Genomic DNA, 18,118 nt, shown 5'->3' with positions numbered 1-18,118 from the left:
AGTAGTAAGTAGTTATCTGCAAGGCTGCCGTATGTTACTGGTCTGAAGGCAATTCATGTCTCAATTTCTGAAAAAGAAGGCAGGGAGGGCAGGCAGCTCTAAAAAGGCAGGTACAGAGTAAAGCAAAGTGTAAAAGATCATATTATATCTGAATTGACAGGGAGTAAACAAAACTTGTACTGCTCTTGGAACTCAGTACAACAGGGCAAAAAAAATTCATTGAAAGGGTAGAGGGTTTTTGGCAACAAAACCATAAATCTGCTTTTGATTGTTGGGCTTTTTTAAACTGCTTTGGTCTTCCATCAATGGTGGAGGCTTCCAATCTGGTCCAGTTCTTGAACTAGTGTCCCTATAATCTTACCCTCCTTTGTGTCATAGATGAGCTCTGCACAATTCTGCTAACCTCCATTAGAGGTGTTTCATTCTCTCTCCCATTAGGTCTTAAAAAGGGTATTACATATGCAAGATGATGTTCCATTTTCAGGAAGGTGTTTGGTTGGGTATCATTATTTACATAAATGCTGTTCACATGCATGTTAGAGGAGGCAAAATCAAAGAAATGTGCTTTACACCTGGAAAGGAAAATATGTAGGGTTTCTATGGTATTTATTTCCTTCGTCTTGACTGGCCCTTCATGAGACAAGATGTGAAAGGAGCTGCTCTCTGTGGAATGGGTAAGGTTTGGTTAGGAGTTGGTAAGTTCTTAAGGAGTGAGATTGCTGATAACCTCATCCTGCAGCTTCCAAAGATCTTTCAGACACACCAGGCTTCTTCTACCTATGGACAAAGACCATGAATTTTCCTAGACATTTTCTTTGAGAGGAGTCTAGAGAAGGAGAGATTTGATGGGCTCGCCGAAATTGATCTTAGTAATAGTCGGAGCTGGAGTTTCATAAGGACTGATGGCTTTTTGCCCAGAAATGCTTCACTGATGTAGCCCAGACAGGGACTTTTCCCAAGGGAAAAAGAGCAGGAGCAAACAGTGGGGGAGGAGATTGAGAAGAAAAGGGAGGAAAAAATCTAGTCCTTTTTTTTTGAGAATCAAATTGTATGTCTGTTTTTGTCAAGGAGAAGAGAGAGAAAGTAAGCAATGAAAGTAAGATGCTAGCCAAAATCATTATAATAGCAATTTTTCAATTTTAGCATCATTATTTATCAGCATTAAAAATAATGAAACATCTTTGGGGGAAAAGAGCTTGAGTAGGTATATTTTGAACATGTGTGAGCTGTATGAAAATATTCAAGTTTATAAAGTACAATGCTGATATCTCATCTTTTAAAGATATATTTGTGTTATAGTGCTGCATAGTTTTCAAGTAGATTAACTGACTTATTCTTGCACAGTCACACCCCAAAGTATCATGTTAAAGAACATGTGGCTGAGCAGCTCCTCTCTGAAAAAATATGGAGTTAGTGGTCTCTGAGGATGGGTAGTACAAGCAGCTTTGTGAGGAAAAATGTGGTTAAGAGAGACCATGGAGGTGGGAATTTTCACGGTCACAGTGAAGGAATGGATGAAAATCCCAGCAGAGCAGGCGTGGTGGAAATAGTCTCTGGGGACGAATTTTAACATCTAAATGTGCTGTGTTACTGCACAAGCCAAAATGAATTTAAGTCAGCAATATCTCTACTAGGTTTGGTATCAGACTTGCCTGTGTAAGGGAGAAGAGTGCTGAGATCCTGTGATATCCCAAAGGTGTTAGAAAAGGGAAACAATTGGTATAAATATAGAAATTCAACACCAGAAACAAAATACTGACCTAATCAGTGAAATGAGCATCAAAATCAGTCTTCATGCTAAAGCTTTAAGGGTCTGGCATATCAAATAGAGTATGAATATCTTCAGGAATATGCCAGAAGCTAATTGGTTTAAGAAATCTGGCTGTATGTAGAGACCATTACTCATAGATATCACGTTTTTCTGTTGCACAAATTATCTACAGTGCTCATGGTGTCTGCTCAAGGAAAAGTTTATTTTCATTCAGTCTTTTCTTTCCCCCTGACCTCAAAGGACTAATTAACAAAGTATTAGCATGTTTCTAAAATATGACTGAATTCATCTTCTTAAGAAAATGTACTGAAGAATGTACCCTATTATTAGAAATGACAGGATGTATATAGGGCCATATGTTTTCAAAGGGTTTTCTGTCAGTGTTAATCAAAACGTTGGGGAACTTATGAACATACTGAGCAGCACGTCAACCATATGGATAATATCTTCCCTTTAATAGTGAGAATTTGAATTAATAATAAACACTGGAGAGTAACCTAAAATGAGACAGAAACAATAATATTAAGACCCGCATAAGCATAATATCACATCATCCTGAAGACTCCTGGGTATTTTTAAAAAATCCTATTGTGTGTTAAATCCTGGTCATGGAACTACATTCATTAATTTTTCTTAGTTTAGCTTGGAAAGGTAACTCCAAAGATGCAGTTTATTTTTACTGGGTTTCGTACAGGACAGAGTTTGGCTCGTGTAACATGCTATAGCACGCATCAGCATCACGGGCTTGTCTGAGTGGTAAATGTGCATTCATTATCACTCTATTTGTTATTGAAAAGGCTTTGGAATATTTGTTTGGTGACACATACATGCACAAATCATTTCATGGGCTATGTAAATGGCTGCAGGAAGAAAACTGAGTCTGTTTCTAAGCTTACTAACCTGGAAAATGGATTGAGGCTACTTTATTTCGAAGAAAACTCTGAGGGCTCAACTTCACAAACTTACCTGCTTTTACAGATGGCGAACTTGCTGAACTAAATATTGAGAAATGGGCTTGAGAGAAAATCATTGTTGTGAGTGCAGTTGTATACTTCTACATCAAAAATGCTAACATTGCAGTTGTTAAGTACAGCCAGAAGCCCTGCCTTTGTGCTCACAGTTGCCTGCAAGCCCACAACCACACGCATTACAACTGCCTTCCAAAATCAAGCCCTTTTGACCGAAGGCAGCTCCGCAGCCGGGGGCTGAGCCAGGACCAGAACAGGGCTCAGTTCCCTGCTCTGCCTGGTGGGAATTCTCCTCCCTGATATGGGAATTGAGTATTTGCCCCTTGGCATTGCCCAGAGCTGCCAAGGGCAACTGAACACCACAAGGGATGAATTGTCTTACCAGAAGACACCAGGAGGGTTTAAGCCTGTTGCCCCACCACCTCCAGACCCCCCAGCCTTGGTCCCTGGCCCCCAGCTGCCTCCAGAAGTTGCACAGCTGGCGACGGGACTGCAGTCCTCCTCACCACCCAATCTCAACTGGGAAGGTTTTATTTTCACTGATACCAGTCCTGGTTTATTTTCTCCTTAGTTAAATACATTTAGACATTTGACTACTCGCATTGAGACATAAAGCCTTGAGCTGCTGATAAGCACAATCCAGCCTCGGCAGGGTGAAAACCTGAATCTTCTAACAGAGATAGGGATAAGTGGAAATACAACTTTAAGTCTTTGAAGCTATAAATTGAGATCTCCCTATTATATAGTGATGGTTTTTACTGGTAACTGTCCATCTGCATCAGTTCCCAGCTTAGGAGTATTTTCCTCTGACTTTTCGTTTTCATTTTCCCCTTGAGTCCATTCCTGCTTTCCAACTTCCTTTTCTGATGCTTGTTGAAAAGCACATTATTATGGATAGCACCTGCTGACTGGTAGATTGTCTTGCACCTGCTCTTAGCTTTGTTTTGGAGCAGCCACAGAGGACTTTGTGACAAGCAGCAGAGTTCATCCCTCCCTTCCCCTCTGCGCTATTCCATCAGCTCCTGGAATTTTTTTGCCAGTACTTTTTCTGAAACATAATAGTCTGTGACTCTCCTGCAGATCCCAGGGGAGCTTCTCCCGCACCTGGGAATCAGTATCCACCTGCAATTTATTGGTAGAAAATATATATCAGCTTTCATTTTTTCCCCCATTTCAGATGAAGATTAAGAACCAGGATCCCTGCACATGATGTGCCAAAAGTCTATGTTTGACAGTGAAACTTCTATTGCTTACCTCTGAGAGGTGGAGGAGACACAACCCCAAATCCACCTGCTGAGGACACTGTACCTGCAGGGTGTAGCTGATGGAGTGACTTTTATTTCAAAGCTGGTTCACAGGGCACTCTCCCACCACACTATGGTCCAACCACCTGCCCAGCTCTTGAGAGCTGCCTGCAGCAATGCTGTCCTCCTTATGGCCAAAGTTTTCAGCTTCCCGGGCCCTTTCTGTTCCCAGCTTCTCCCTTTTTCTTATACACTCCGCTTCCCCAACACATCATGGACTAGAACTTCTCCCTCTGGAGGAGCAACATTTTCCTCCTCCAGATGGTCCATTTCTTTCAGACAATCTCTCCACTAAAGTTTTACTTGCGAGGCACAAATTTTGAAACTCTTTCTTATATCTTTAGAAGACACCTATCTGGGTCTTCTGCTTATCTTCTGCAGCAAGCACAGATGGCAGCATCGTCTGAAGGTTGTCAGGTCAGCATCCCTGCTTAGCAGGAGCCTTCAGCTGGTCTCACCAGGCTGCACCAACGTTGGTGGAGTTTCTGTACAGACAGCTTGTGCATCTTCACATCTTCCTGTTCTCTGGTGTGTCCCACGAGTCCTTAAATACTTTAAATACTTTGCTTCTGTCACACAAACTATGAGAAAGAGTCCCCAAACTGGCACGTCGCTCTCATCAACCTTCTGTCAAGCAGATGTTCAGCTACAGGAGCGTTGCATGACGCATTGTCCTGATGTGAAACTAATTCCTCGTGCCTCCAAATCACAAGAGGAGGTGTTAAAACCTAAATAAATAAATAAAATATAGCCACTAGTCAAAAGAGAGAAGGACGGGAGGGAGGAAACATGCTTGTTAAAACTGCCAGGCACCCTGGCAATTAGTCTCACAATGGCATAATCCTGATGAGCTTCCACATCTCCTATTACACTTGGTACTTAGTGTTTGTTAGCATTTTACTCCATCTGCTTCTATACAATCTCCATCAGCTGAAGGAGGATATGGTTACTCCAGTCATTAATTGTTGATATCCTCTGTTGCTTGTGGTAGGTATTTGTTATGTTAACTGTTAATTTTCCTCCTCACTCTTGGAAGTGCTTTTTCCCCTACTAGCACCCAGGCATTTGCTAATGATAAAATTACTCCTCTTTTTATTAAGATGTTGACACCAGTGTGATTTGCAAGTTCAGTAAAATATGGTTCATTAGTCTTCACTGCACTTTTCCTGAATGGAATAAACAAAATTTTTTCCCATTATGATATTCAAATTTTTAAATGCATTAAGTTCTGGGATTTACTGATCAACTATTCCTCATTAGAAGGGATATCTCTTGTTTTCAGACCAAATCTACTCTTATTCTTCTAAAAGGAAATAATATGCTTTCATTTTCATTAAAGCCAGTTAGAAATAGATTTAAGTGGATAAATATATTTGACATTCTTTGCCTTTCCATTTCTCTTTTGCCAGCAATGCCAAACAGACTGTGAAAAAGAGAATTAATTCATTATCCCAAGATATTCATGAAGTTCTCTAAGCTTCTGATTCTTGGACTGCAGGTCATTAGCAATCATTAATTTTTAAAGCTACGGATGACGTCCTCTGAAGCAGATATCATACGAAATAAACACATCTATTAATGTGGTAGTAGGATGAAGCTTGGGAAGATGAAAGTGTATGGAAAAGCAGAATTTTAGCTATGCAAAGACCTTGAGTATAAACTGAGGCAGTGCTTGGCTTCAGGCAGTTATACTATGGTATGGCATAACACAGAGTATGAGGATTATCATTGTCCACTCTAAAGACCTACAAGGTGGTCTTCTGCATCCTTCTACTTCTGCACTCCAAGCAGCCATGAAGTGGTAATTAACATTTATACAGCTTTTGTCCAGTCACACCATGGTCAATGTGTTTGAGCGTAGAACATTTTGAGGTTTTCCTTTTTCCTTCCTAACAAATGCACACAGCTCTCCCCATTTAAGAGTTAAACATGCCTGGACTACCCCAATAATGACTTTCCTTTTGAAGTTTCCATATAATGATTAACCTGTATTATTATGTAGTGCTCCTAACCTAAGAAAAGATATGAGAGCTCAGGATTGTTTGAATGCCAACTAGGATATCTGTGTTAATAGTCAAACCATATGTCCTCCTAGAAGTATGATGTTGATTGTGACCTCAGAAGAAATCAGGCCTGCTTATGGCAAATATATGGAATTGATTAAATGAATAAATAACCCTATTATTTAGTTTTGCATAAAAATATGTGGGACCCAGGTCAAAGATAATCCCTAATTTTTCTATGCATAATAGATTCCAAAGTGTAAACATTACCAGTAGCATGAACCAGACTAGATGCTTTAAGTCAACAGTCAAAGGTGCGAGTGTAAACTCAGAAATATTGATAATGTTTGTGAATAACTTCAGACTAAATTATACTGGAGTTCCCAAGCTGGTATGAGTGCCTCTGTTGTTTTAATACTCCAGTGTCTATTATATGTATGAGTTCAAAGACTGACCACGGTTTTCACGTTGGAAGTTTCTCTGTAATATTTGGCACCTTTGCTTTATTTCAGAACCTCCTTCTGTGCCAGAATAGCATAAGTTATTGAGGCACTGAAGTATGTTTTCCTTCAGCCCCTACCCAGATACTCTCTATTGTCTGATCATGATCCTTTCCATCCTTGATTTCTTTATTTTTTAGCTTTGGTGCAGAGGTTCTGAGCCATACAGATTACAGTCTGCAGATCTGATCTTTCTTCTGATCAACACCATGCAGGAAGGAAGGTCCTGCTCATCAGGGCTCACAGAGTGGGACAGAGGGGCAGCAGGGGTACAGGAGGTTAAAGCACCCTCTTAAAAAATAGCAGTACGAATTACTATCTTGTCTGAAAACACAGGCCAGGCATAGTGACACACTGCCTGTTGTGGGTTGCATTGCATTTGTTTGTGTTTTGCTCCGCGTGCCAAAGACTAAATTATGAGTAAAACATGAAACTTTGATTTTTCTATGAGGCCACTAAGAGATTTTCAGTCCAAATCTCCGCTTCTCAGATTAATTATGAGAGTAATAGGTGTAAGACTGGCAGAGCACCTACAAATTATCCAATAGGCACAACATGATGTGAAACCTCGCCTAACTGCATGAGAAGGGAATAGGAGCAGCTTCACCCCCCAGTAAATTTGAATTTAAGAAATGTCAAGAAGTTGCTGTGTTGAAACATTCTTCCTAGCAAATGATAGTGAACATTAGAGTCGATGTTCAAGAATTTGGACTGGCTGATGAATAGCTATTTTGGTTATTTAGCAGTTTCTTTACATTCATTGTTTAAATATGATTTCATTTCTGTCTCCCTCCAGCACAACTTCAGGCAATACGTTTAAACTATAATTTAATGCATGCAAATATAGTAATTATTTTCAGTAGGTGTTTGGGTTGTTTTATTTTATGCAATTCTCTAATTAGCATAGTCATCCTGTATTCTTTAGGTACCCTCAGTTTAGTTTTTGCAGCGTTTCCTAGCAAATTATGGTATGGTCTGAAAAACTATATGATTTGGATTATATATTTGCAGTTCCCCAAAATGTGCACTCTGTGCTTTACAAACAAAAGGGGGGGGGGGAAAAAAAAGAAGAAAAGAATCCAGGGTAATAGCTGAGAAATTCTTTTTGCTATCAGCAAAAATAAGCACTGCCTTGATAAATTTATTCAGCCACTCCTCCACCAAAGGTAGGACATACACTTACATGGTATCTAAATACAATTTGTGTGTGTGAAATACAGCCCAATGTGTTGGAGAGATGGACCAGATCCAAAACCCACTGTAATGAGAGGGTAATGAGAGAATATAATATGCCATATTTTAGGTGTACAACTATGTAAATTAGTGCTGTGTAGGTACACAGGTGTGGGAGTGTGGGCACGTGTCCTACCTGCACATCTGCATACTCACGCACACATACACAGCATTTTTCTACACACACAGTTTGTGCCCAGGGCTGGCACGGCGTCCTTGCAGGATATTTAACCTTGCTTTGAGTTTAACCCACTGCCTGATGCATTTAGAGCCTGTTTGTCACCATTCTGGTGCAGAGAAGTGAATGTGGAAGTTATGGGTTTGGTGTTAGGTGATCTCTGGTGGGGAGAGGGGGTTGGCGATCCCAAGTGAGACCACTTAAAGTCCTGCAGGGAAGGGGTTGTGGCAGGAAGTCACCGTCTTGTTTGTTTTCCTTTTTTAGAAGTCAGCAAGCCTGAAGGAATCACATCGCCTTGAAGCCACCGCAAGGACACGGAAAGTGGTTGAAAACATAACTCAGCCTCCTCAGCGAGCACCTGGCTGTGCCCTCACCCAGAGGAGACTGTGGAAAGCCCAGTAAGTGGTTTTAAGGTTTAAGGTTTTAATTCTGCCAAGGCTTTCAGGGAGAAGCCAGCATGCAGGGATGGTGTGAGTTTACAGTGTGTTGGCTGCTTCTGTGCTCATGCCCCACATGGACGCTCTCAGTCCATGCTAAAGGACTGAATTCAGCAGTTTTAAAGCTGAGTGGGATGCCTTGTGTGTCAGTGGGCACCTAAGGGTTTGGTGAAGGGACATTAGTCTGCACCCAGGAAAAGTAATTACCTTTTGTACAGAAGAGAAGCCCTCAATAACATTCCCTCAGTTACCTATACAAAAGTTAGACTTCTGCCTAAATTGCCTTTTTAAGCAGAAAGCCTAGAAAACAGGGATATGGATGAGTGGAGTTTTTATCATCAGAGAGTCATTGCTTGAAGCAAATTTTGTCTGTCTGGTTCCATAGCATACCTGGGAGTTGCGCACATATAACTCATCTATTGCTCTCAGCCCCAGTAAATATATTTAAAATGCTGAGCAAATGGATTGGAATGACTCCATATGAGTCTGGAAATTTCTGTTGCTTCCAGTCATTTAGTTTTTTGGAGGCGATCTTTAACTTGAGAGCTAAATTACTGCCTGACATAATAGCTTATGGTGCAAAAAGACAACTGTCTCTTTTGGAGTTCAACTGTCTCATTTGGAGTTCATCTCCAAATGAAATTGCTATGAGACAGTAAAAACTCTTTGTTATAAATAGGCTTTTCTAGGTGGGATGTTGTAATATCCCGTATAATGGAGAAAAATGCCATTAATTGCGTTCTTTGTTGTGTTATCCTGCATATAAATCACCAATGCTCCAAACAAAATGATTTAGAAGCTAAGAATAGTTCTAATCAATAATTTACTACATTAATGCAGACTTAAACCTTTAAAGTAATGTCTTAAAGACCTTTGAACAACACATGCAGTATCCTGTCTTAACAACCAGTCTGCACAGAGGACAAAAACCCACTGCTGTAACCTTCATATCCTTTGCTCAGCTGCCAGACGTCTCTGCTTAGAGAGCTCTGGAACTTCTGGAGATGATGAATGTGAGCAACCAGCCCCCAGAGCCCCTTCTGAGCACCCTAGGCCTGTTGAACACCTGCACATTCTCTGTGGTGTTTGACCTCTTGCCATGGAGAAAGATGAACATCCAGGCTGCCCCTCCGTGATGGCAAGGAGGAACATATTTGTTGTAAGTTAAATGAGATCTTAATATGACACTCAGAGTTGTCTCTGGGGGTGTCTGGAGGAGGGGGTGTGCTTGGCACTGGTAAGAAGGGAAACGTAGTTTATTTGACTGAGCTCCCGCTGTAGCAGGGGGTAGAAGGTGGAGGCACCAGCCATCACTGCCTCAGAGCTGCACTGTTTTCAATATGCAATTATACCATCCCTAAAGGTAAATAGAAGGCTTGTGTGTGAGAAATATTTCTGTAAAATAGTTTGCAGCTGAAAAGATAACACTATTCCCTGCCTCCTACTTTGCCGTACAATTTTAATTATGTCAGGGAATCTCTCCTATTTTATATTCCATATATATTTATGGAATAAGCTGTTGGCAAATAGGACATTATTTCAAATAATTTAATGTATTTATTAAAAGAGATTACAAATCTATCCAGGCTATAGTCATTGCACTTAGGGCAACTATTATGGCTATATTATTGTTCCATTTATTTCAAAATATCTTTGGCAAGGACTGCTCCTCCATGAACAGTGTAAGAAAGAGACTCTCTGTCTGATGATCTGCCCTTCTGGGTGGCAGAGGGCTCTGCTGTCCCCTTTTCCCTCCCAGCCCCATCCAGATAAGCACGAGCCGCAGGTTCAGAGGAGGGCCAGGGCACAGAGGAAGAGCCTGATACACCCTGGCTTGATTATTTTATTTGTGCTACTCAATTTTTGCTCATAGCAGAATGGAGATACAGAGACGGACCCAAAGACATAGTCAACGAGAAGCTGCTGAGGAACACGAGGGTCCCTGTACATCCCCTGAGGACTGATGGAGGAATCCAAGGATGCCAAAACTCGTCCCTTCAGCAGTGCCAGTTTTTGTCCCCACATTCAACCAGAGGACAGGAGACTTCCCTTCGCAACAGAGGTACAGTCCACCCCAAACATGATTGACTCTGGTCACTGGTGAGAAACTAGGTGAATTTTTCACAGCAGGATGGTGATTGCAGAGGCCACATGTTTACCTGCTTGTACTCAGATTCTTGTTCCTTGGATGTGGGTGTCCTTGAACTTCCTTTGAATAGTCTGCAAAAGATGATGAAGGAATACCAGGCTTGTCAGTGGGTTTAACTTCACAAAAAGAGTCTGAAAAACATCTGGTGCTGCACAACAGGAAAGCTAGAGAACTGCTGTGCACACACAGTTGCAGAGCTACAGCAAGAGCAGGGGAACTAAAAAACCTTGTCTGGGAACTAAAAAACCTTGTATGAGTAGGAGCAAAATCCAACGTGCTGTAGAATATGACCAAAAACCATCCCAGCTGATGGGTGGGATGGGGGAACCAGGGTCTGCACGCGGTCACTGCCCTGCTCACACACACACAGGATGGAGAGGAGAAGAGGGGAGAGTCATAGACAGTTGTCACCCTGTGCCAAATGGAGCCTTGCTCCAGCCCTGACTGGGGATCTGCCACTAGTAATGGGCTACAAAGCCCATTGCACTAGCATGCCCAGGACCAGTGAGCCTAAACAGAAGGGCTGGTCTACATTCATCACCATTATTGTTGTCGTTATTGTTGCTATGATTATTTCTGCAGCATTTTTACTCTGTTGATGAAAACAGAGTTGTCATTCCTAATGGGCAGCCCCCACGTAGCAACTACCATGAAGTGTTATAAAGCTGCTCATACACCTAAGGGTACCTCACTGGTGACACAAGCACTTTCACCTACAATGAGGTAAAAGAGAGGACCGTGTCCACCATCAAACAAGTGCAAAATATTGTTCAGACTGAGTGAACCTCGAGCGTTCAAAAACCAAAGGATGAATGTGTCCAGTGTCTCTCATGTCTCTAGAGCAGCTCCCAAAGTGTCTCATGCTGAAATGCAATTACTGCCAATGTCTAAGGTATCATTTGCTGCTTTTTAATCAGTATCTACAACTTTCTTGGATTTTTCAGAGGTTTGACATGGTATAGTCAAATACATAACTGTATGTGATAGGTTTATTTAGTGCAATAGATTCTGGCTAATAAGTTCATCAATTGGTACATGCCTTAAGAAAGAGTTTAAGTAAACCCCACATGTGTGAGATTAACTATTGTTAATCCCGCTGTTAGTAGCACCTGTGTGCCTTACTCCAGAGCCCCTGTGCTCATCACAGCCTCTCCGAAACCCTTGCTCTCTCACAGGACATGGCCCCAGCCCTGGGAGCACTTACAGACCCACTCAAGTGCACTGGGCTGTTGGTTTCACTTGGAGGAGCCAAGGTCATAAAATTAAACGTCTTTATAACTGTTAGTAGGATTAGAGCTATAATAATATTTTGGGTGCTTCCTGCCTTCCTGAACTGCTGCCACCGCTGCTGCTTGCTTGAAATAACGTAACCCATAACATATTTTATAGGTTTCCAACCTTTGAGCAGGACGGATTAGAAAGGAGGTTAATTATGCATAAGATAGAAAGATTTATGTAAATATAAACCCAATATAATGTATTATTTACATACAGCCTGTACTTACTCTAAGTAACTTCTAGAGAAATCTTGGCTGTCACGAGCAGCTCACACCTCATTTCTGAATCTTAGTCCAGAAAAGAGAGGAGGATTCTGGCTACCTTAAATTGCTGCTTATATTTTCTAGACTAGGGCATATTTGTATAAGAACATAACTCAGCATAGCTTAACACAGATGGACAACAAACAGGATAAATCTCTATCATTTATTACATTTGCCTAGCGATCAAAGGTGTCTCACTAGACATTTTTCCTCATTGGTTGTTTGCATTAGATATGCAAATCTTCTTTCTTCCAGACCCATTTCCGAATATATTTGCAAGGCTATTGATGTCCATTACTTCACTTAAATATAGATCAGAAATACTGACAAATATTTTCATTCAAAGAGTTTGATCATTTTCAGATTACTCTCCATGCTAGTAATTAACCTCAGTCAACACCCTTCCATAGCACTTTCAAACACAGTTCCTAGCAAACATAAAGTTTCATAAATATGTACTAAATAACCTTAAAGCCCTTTATGAATAATTATGAGTTTTTAAGTTTTTGTGAATCTGCATATTAATTCCCTTCCATAAATAATACATGAAGCAAAAATCCAGCTTGTTTGGTGTCTGGGGACAGAGGAAGAAAAGGAGGGGATAATTATCAGTTTAATGTGGGAAAATACTTAACCTAAAAGATTATCTTCAAAACTGATGACTCCATAAGTTTGTGTATATGTGTGTATAAACACACATATATAAAAAAATATTTTTAAAGATGTGTACAGCTGCAGACACAGTTGAGATGTGCATCCACTCTGAGAGAAGGCTCTCATTTGAAGCACGTTACGCCTCTGCTGTGCCATGCTGAGCTGTTTAAGTGAAAAGCAACGCGAGGAGCTTAGCCTCCATATAGTCCCTCTTCCTATAAATGTACTACGTTCCCCCAAAGATAGAAAATTAATGAGAGGCTGCTGACTAAAATTACCGCATTTTGCCTTCTGTGGGACATCGTGGATTTAAAAGATAAGAGAGAGTGCAGCAAGTCCAAAAACAATTTCATTTCATTAATCCCTTAAGTGCCTCGGGAGGAGCAGCCCATGTCCAGCAAAGGTGATGTTACAGCAGCTCGTGCACGTCATCCGCGCACGGTGCCCTGCACGCTCTGCTTCTCCCCTCCGGATGGAAGGCATCCAATAAAAAGGTGGAGTGGGAATGATGTATGGCTGAATGGTCTTAGACTGATGCTTCCTGGATGCACACTGACAATAATAGGAACCGTAAGGGGGGTGCAGAGCCACACGGCTTTTTCAGTAAGAGTTTACAGTAAAGAAAAGGCATTTTCCACTCAACTGTTTTTTCCACGTAACCAAGTGGAAACTATTATTTTTCGCAGAACCCAAGAAGCTATTACATGTTTGCCTTTGTCACAGGACTGTAAACGGTGTATATTTGGGAGAATTGTATTGATTACTGCATCTTTTATAGACGTGATTGTTTAAGAAGATCAGCATAGCAAGATTTGTCAGATGAAGTACAGCAGATGTGTTTGGGAAACACATACAGATTTTGGGCAGCTGAAGTAGAATTTTTGTGTGTGAAACCCTGTCTGTACCTCACTGCCAGGAATTTATAGTTTGTACAATATTTTAAGAGAAGATTATCACATTCAAATTCTATAATTTTAAATGAAGAACTCCATTTGTTTTTTACGTATTAACCCACCTACAAAATGAAAATACATTTAGCTTTCCCTTTTACCTCTTTGAGATCTATTTTGCTTTATGGTCCCATTCAGCGGTTGGTTTGAAGCATGAAAGGTGACACCCAAACCTCTTAATGAAAACGAGCAACTAAATAGCAAGCCTGTTCGCTTGGCTTGAGCAGAAGCAGAAAGCAAAAAAAAAGGGAAAGTAAACTTCTAGAAGAATTTTGAGAGGTGCAAGTGCTCTATTGCTCTTTTCTAGCACTGCAGCATCCCCGGAGGAATGCCTCCTGGTGCTGTGTGGGTGGCAGAGAGGTTGGCCACCTTATACACAAGGTGATGGGAGCTGGAAGCTTTTGTGTGTCTTGTCCCTCTTCTTCCTCCTTGCTGGATTTGTGACTGGTGTGAATTTTGTGTGTGCACGGAAGAAGCAAGATGGAAAAGAGCCCCCACTGAAGTGGCTGAATCAAAAGCTCAACCTGAAGCTGCTCTCAAACTTTCTGGGGGTGGAGGAGTGACTTGTGGAAGTTTGGTAGTACTACAAATCAAAAGCTCAACCTGAAGCTGCTCTCAAGCTTTCTGGGGGTGAAGGAGGGACCTGTGGAAGTTTTGGTGGTACTACGTCCCTTCACGGTAAGCCTGTTAATTAATCATAAAGACTCAGCTGGAACTACTGTCTGGGGAAAAAAAAAAAAAAAAAAAAAAAAAAGCAGTACCCCAAATTTGTTTTCTATTAGAAATAGGACACAGAGTTGAATGAACTATTTTAAAGGCCAGTATTGCAGTTATTTGGGAATCCATCTCCCCTGAAAACTGAGAGGCCATTAGGAATTTGTGAATTAACTATTTTTATTGCACGGGGAAAAAAAAAAAAACCACTAGCCCATAAAATATTTAATTGCTGTTGCTGTGTTTCATGGAAGGCAAGACTTCTTGCCTCTGAAATGCTTTATGTGGATACAAACCTGTTGATGAGTGGTTTAAGCTAATTCTTATGTGTGCTGGACTCATAAATTCATAGACTTCAGTATGAACTCAGCTGCAGCCTGTGTTATTGGTTAAACTGTTTTCATCTCAAACCCACTCTGAATCCCCAACAAAAATAGTAGGCCAGATGCCCAGACTGCAGCTAGAGACCCTCATTAGGCATCATTTGCATCCTATTAACCACTGAGATGTGGGTCATTCGCTGCCTGTCAACCATTCAAGTCATTCCTTTTGTGTTAATTAGTAGAGAAATAAGGAGTTAATGAAGATCTTATGATCTGTGATGATTCATCTTTGTTGTTTCAAACGAATCCCTGCTCTCTGAGCACTCCAATGAGCTCCTACACACCGAATAATAGAGAAATAGTCAGAGGGAGCTTACGGCGGCCTTTGGAGTGTTGTTCTCCAGGGACCTTTTGCATGGTGGGCTTTGTTAGCTAAAGATTAGAAGGAGTTAATTGCTTCAAGATTGCTAGCAGATTGGGTTACAGGGTGTGTTGTATCTATGTAAGCATATGTCAGGTCTAGTTAAAAGATAGAAGATGCTTATTTTAATAAAATTACGAAAGAAAGAATTAATTTGTCATTATAGCAAAAATCTTATTTCTACTCTTAATTTGAGCACTAACAGATAAAAGCAGTGCTGGTTTTGCTCTCTCTTTCCTTCTCAGAAGGGGAGAGAGTGGCTCTTTGCTGGCCAGCATGGCTCCCTAGGCTGGTCCCAGGCTTTGGACCGACTCTCCATCCCCATTTGCAGAGGATAGAGCAGGGCTGGGCTCTGCAGGAGGCTGCAGCTCACATCTCCTGTGCCTCCTCTTCCTCTGGCTCCAAGGCCATGAGGGCTCATGGGCTCTCTAAAGAGTTTTCCAACTCTCCTCCCTGGAAAGACTGTTTTTCTTGGAATGGACCTGAAGCCTCACCCCCTTCAGCCGGGATGGTGATGTCTCTTCCACTGGGCCTCTTCCAGCTCTGACAAAGAGAAGCAGCTCCTTCAACCTGAGGTGCACATCTTGGGGTTTGCTCTTTCTTTAGTGCTCCCAGAGCCCTGTCACTCCAGGGAGCCACCAGTGCCAGACCTTTCCCGGGCTGCACCAGCCAGCAGGTACCATTGGTGGCATCTAGTGCCAGCGGGAAACTCCTCTTTTCAGACTCCTAATTTCAAAAATAACAAACAAACAAACAAAAACTCCACAGTCCCCTTCCTCAAAGCAACTTCCTCAAGACTCAAAGAGGAAAGAGTTCCTGCATCCACACCAGCTCTGATCCTCAGGTATGTTTATTTTTACAACTGAGAAATACCATTGAAAGCTGTATTTCTTCATCTCCTATTTGCCTCCTCTGGAGCAGAGACACTGGCTCAGGATCCAGGTGCAAAAACCTGGCACAGCTGGAGAGGTTAATGCCTCTTCTCCCTCCAGCCCCTTGCTGTGGGCTGCTGCTTCCAACAGCAGAACACTAGAACGTGCATGGACCATCATCATTTATAGCCTGGATTTATACTAAAATAAACCCCAAATTTAATATTCTGGGCTGTAAACCAAAGTAGGTCAATAAAGAACAGCTTCTTGATGTGGAGGATAGTTGCTGCTCTTCTTGCCTTGGTGGAATAACTTCTGGAGAGAAGCTCTCTAAATTGGCCTCCTTGTGCTGAGCTTCTCAGCAACTTTATGAATTCCCATAATGGGGGAGACATGGACCAAGGGCATCAGGAGCTGCTTCAGGACAAGAGATAATTGTCCCTCTTCTTCCTCCTTGCTGGATTTGTGAATGGTACATTAGAGCTTTTAGGAAACTAGTGTCTTGCTTTTATTTTATAGAAGAAAAAGCTCAGAATTAATTATTTAGGTTTGCCAAATATTGTGAAAGTTTTTGTTTAGACCTTTTTTTTTTTCCTGTACGTCTATCAGGTGGAAAATAAAATTAATTATTTGTTCAGCACTATATTAAAGTGTCTGTGAACGTTGAGGTGCATCTTAGCAATGAATAATATCCTAAAAGACCTCAGGATCTGTCTGAAAAATGGACTGCTCACTCTTCTCCATTTTAGCTCTCACAAATACTACATCAGTTAGGAATGGCTTGGTTTGTATTTGTGAAGAAACACTGTGAAAATTGCAAGGATATATCTGGCAAATACTTTTTTACATCCTATTGTGAAAATGGTATATAATTCATGTCTTCCTGGCCTTAAGGAAAAAAAAAAAAAAAAAAAAAAAAAAGCTAAAGCAGATATTTGTCTCCTCTTTGATAGTATTTTCCTCACTTCACAGGTAAAGGCATGGGGATAAGCCTGGTGAGGCAGGAGAGTAGAATGGATTAATCCCATCCCCAACGCTCAACTGCCCAGTGAATTGAGGGTGGACACAAGACCCAGCACCCTCATGCCACTCCTGGCATGTGAATCCCACCAGCACCTGGAAGAAGGAGATGTCCTGCACACACTTTGCTGGGGCTAGGGCTGGAAACAATTCCCTAGCTGATTCATTATCCTAGAGTCCCTCTCTAATTGTTTTAAATGAAGAGAGTTTTCATGTCACTTACATGTTCACATACCATACATGGACCTGTTGGAGTGCGTCCAGAGGAGGGCCACGAAGAGGATCAGAGGGCTGGAGCACTTCTCCTATGAAGAGAGGCTGAGAGAGTTGGGGTTGTTCAGCCTTGAGACGAGAAGGTGCCGGGGAGACTTTATAGAAGCCTTCCAGTACCTAAAGGGACTACATGAAAGCTGGAGAGGGACTTTTTACAAGGACATGTCGTAATAGGATGGGGGTAATGGCTTCAAACTGGAAGAAGATAGATTTAGATTAATTAGGAAAGAGCTCTTTACTGTGAGAGTGGTGAGACACCAGAACAGGTTGCCCAGAGAAGCTGTGGCTGCCCCATCCCTGGAGGGGTTCAAGGCCAGGCTGGATGGGGCTTTGAGCCAACCTGGTCTGGTGGGAGGTGTCCCTGCCCAGGGCAGGGGGGTTGGAACTCAATGATCTTTAAGGTTCTTTCCAACCCAAACCATTCTGTGTTAAAGGGAAAAAAACCTTACTCTACCCCTGCACATGCACATGCAAGGGGAAAACAGGGAGGGCAGTGCAATTGATAAAGGAAAGGTGGCTGTGACTCTTCTGCGACCGTCCCTTCCAACCCAAACCATTCTATGTTAAAAGGAAAAAAACCTTACCCTACCCCTGCACATGCACACGCAAGGGGAAAACAGGGAGGCCAGTGCAATTGATAAAGGAAAGTGGCTGTGACTCTTCTGCGACTTCAGAGAGCTGAAGGAGATGGGAATGTAAGAGGAGGCGGCTCAGGCATGGGAGGAATCACAGAGAGCAGGCAGGGGTGGGGTGGGATGGGGTGGGATGGGGGCTGTGCAGCCCAGCTCCTCTTCAAATAACCAAAGC

General features: G+C 41.8%; 1 long non-coding RNA gene across 4 annotated transcripts in view; it reads left to right on the top strand.

The window, feature by feature from the left end:
- Positions 1-17,841, top strand: part of LOC106889791 — a 33,151-nt gene extending 15,310 nt beyond the window's left edge. For 3 of the 4 annotated variants that reach the window (XR_001412396.1, XR_001412397.1, XR_001412399.1), the window contains 3 exons: positions 8,222-8,355; positions 10,268-10,456; positions 16,991-17,841. This is a non-coding gene — a long non-coding RNA (uncharacterized LOC106889791). Of the gene's footprint in view, positions 1-8,221; positions 8,356-10,267; positions 10,457-14,161; positions 14,269-16,990 lie in introns of those variants that run through there. The other variant, XR_001412398.1, reaches the window with a different exon arrangement.
- Positions 17,842-18,118: the final 277 nt, after the last annotated feature.

Source organism: Calidris pugnax, unplaced genomic scaffold, assembly GCF_001431845.1.
Source record: "Calidris pugnax isolate Ruff unplaced genomic scaffold, ASM143184v1 scaffold89, whole genome shotgun sequence".
Taxonomy (NCBI): domain Eukaryota; kingdom Metazoa; phylum Chordata; class Aves; order Charadriiformes; family Scolopacidae; genus Calidris; species Calidris pugnax.
This window is presented reverse-complemented; position numbering and strand designations above follow the sequence as displayed.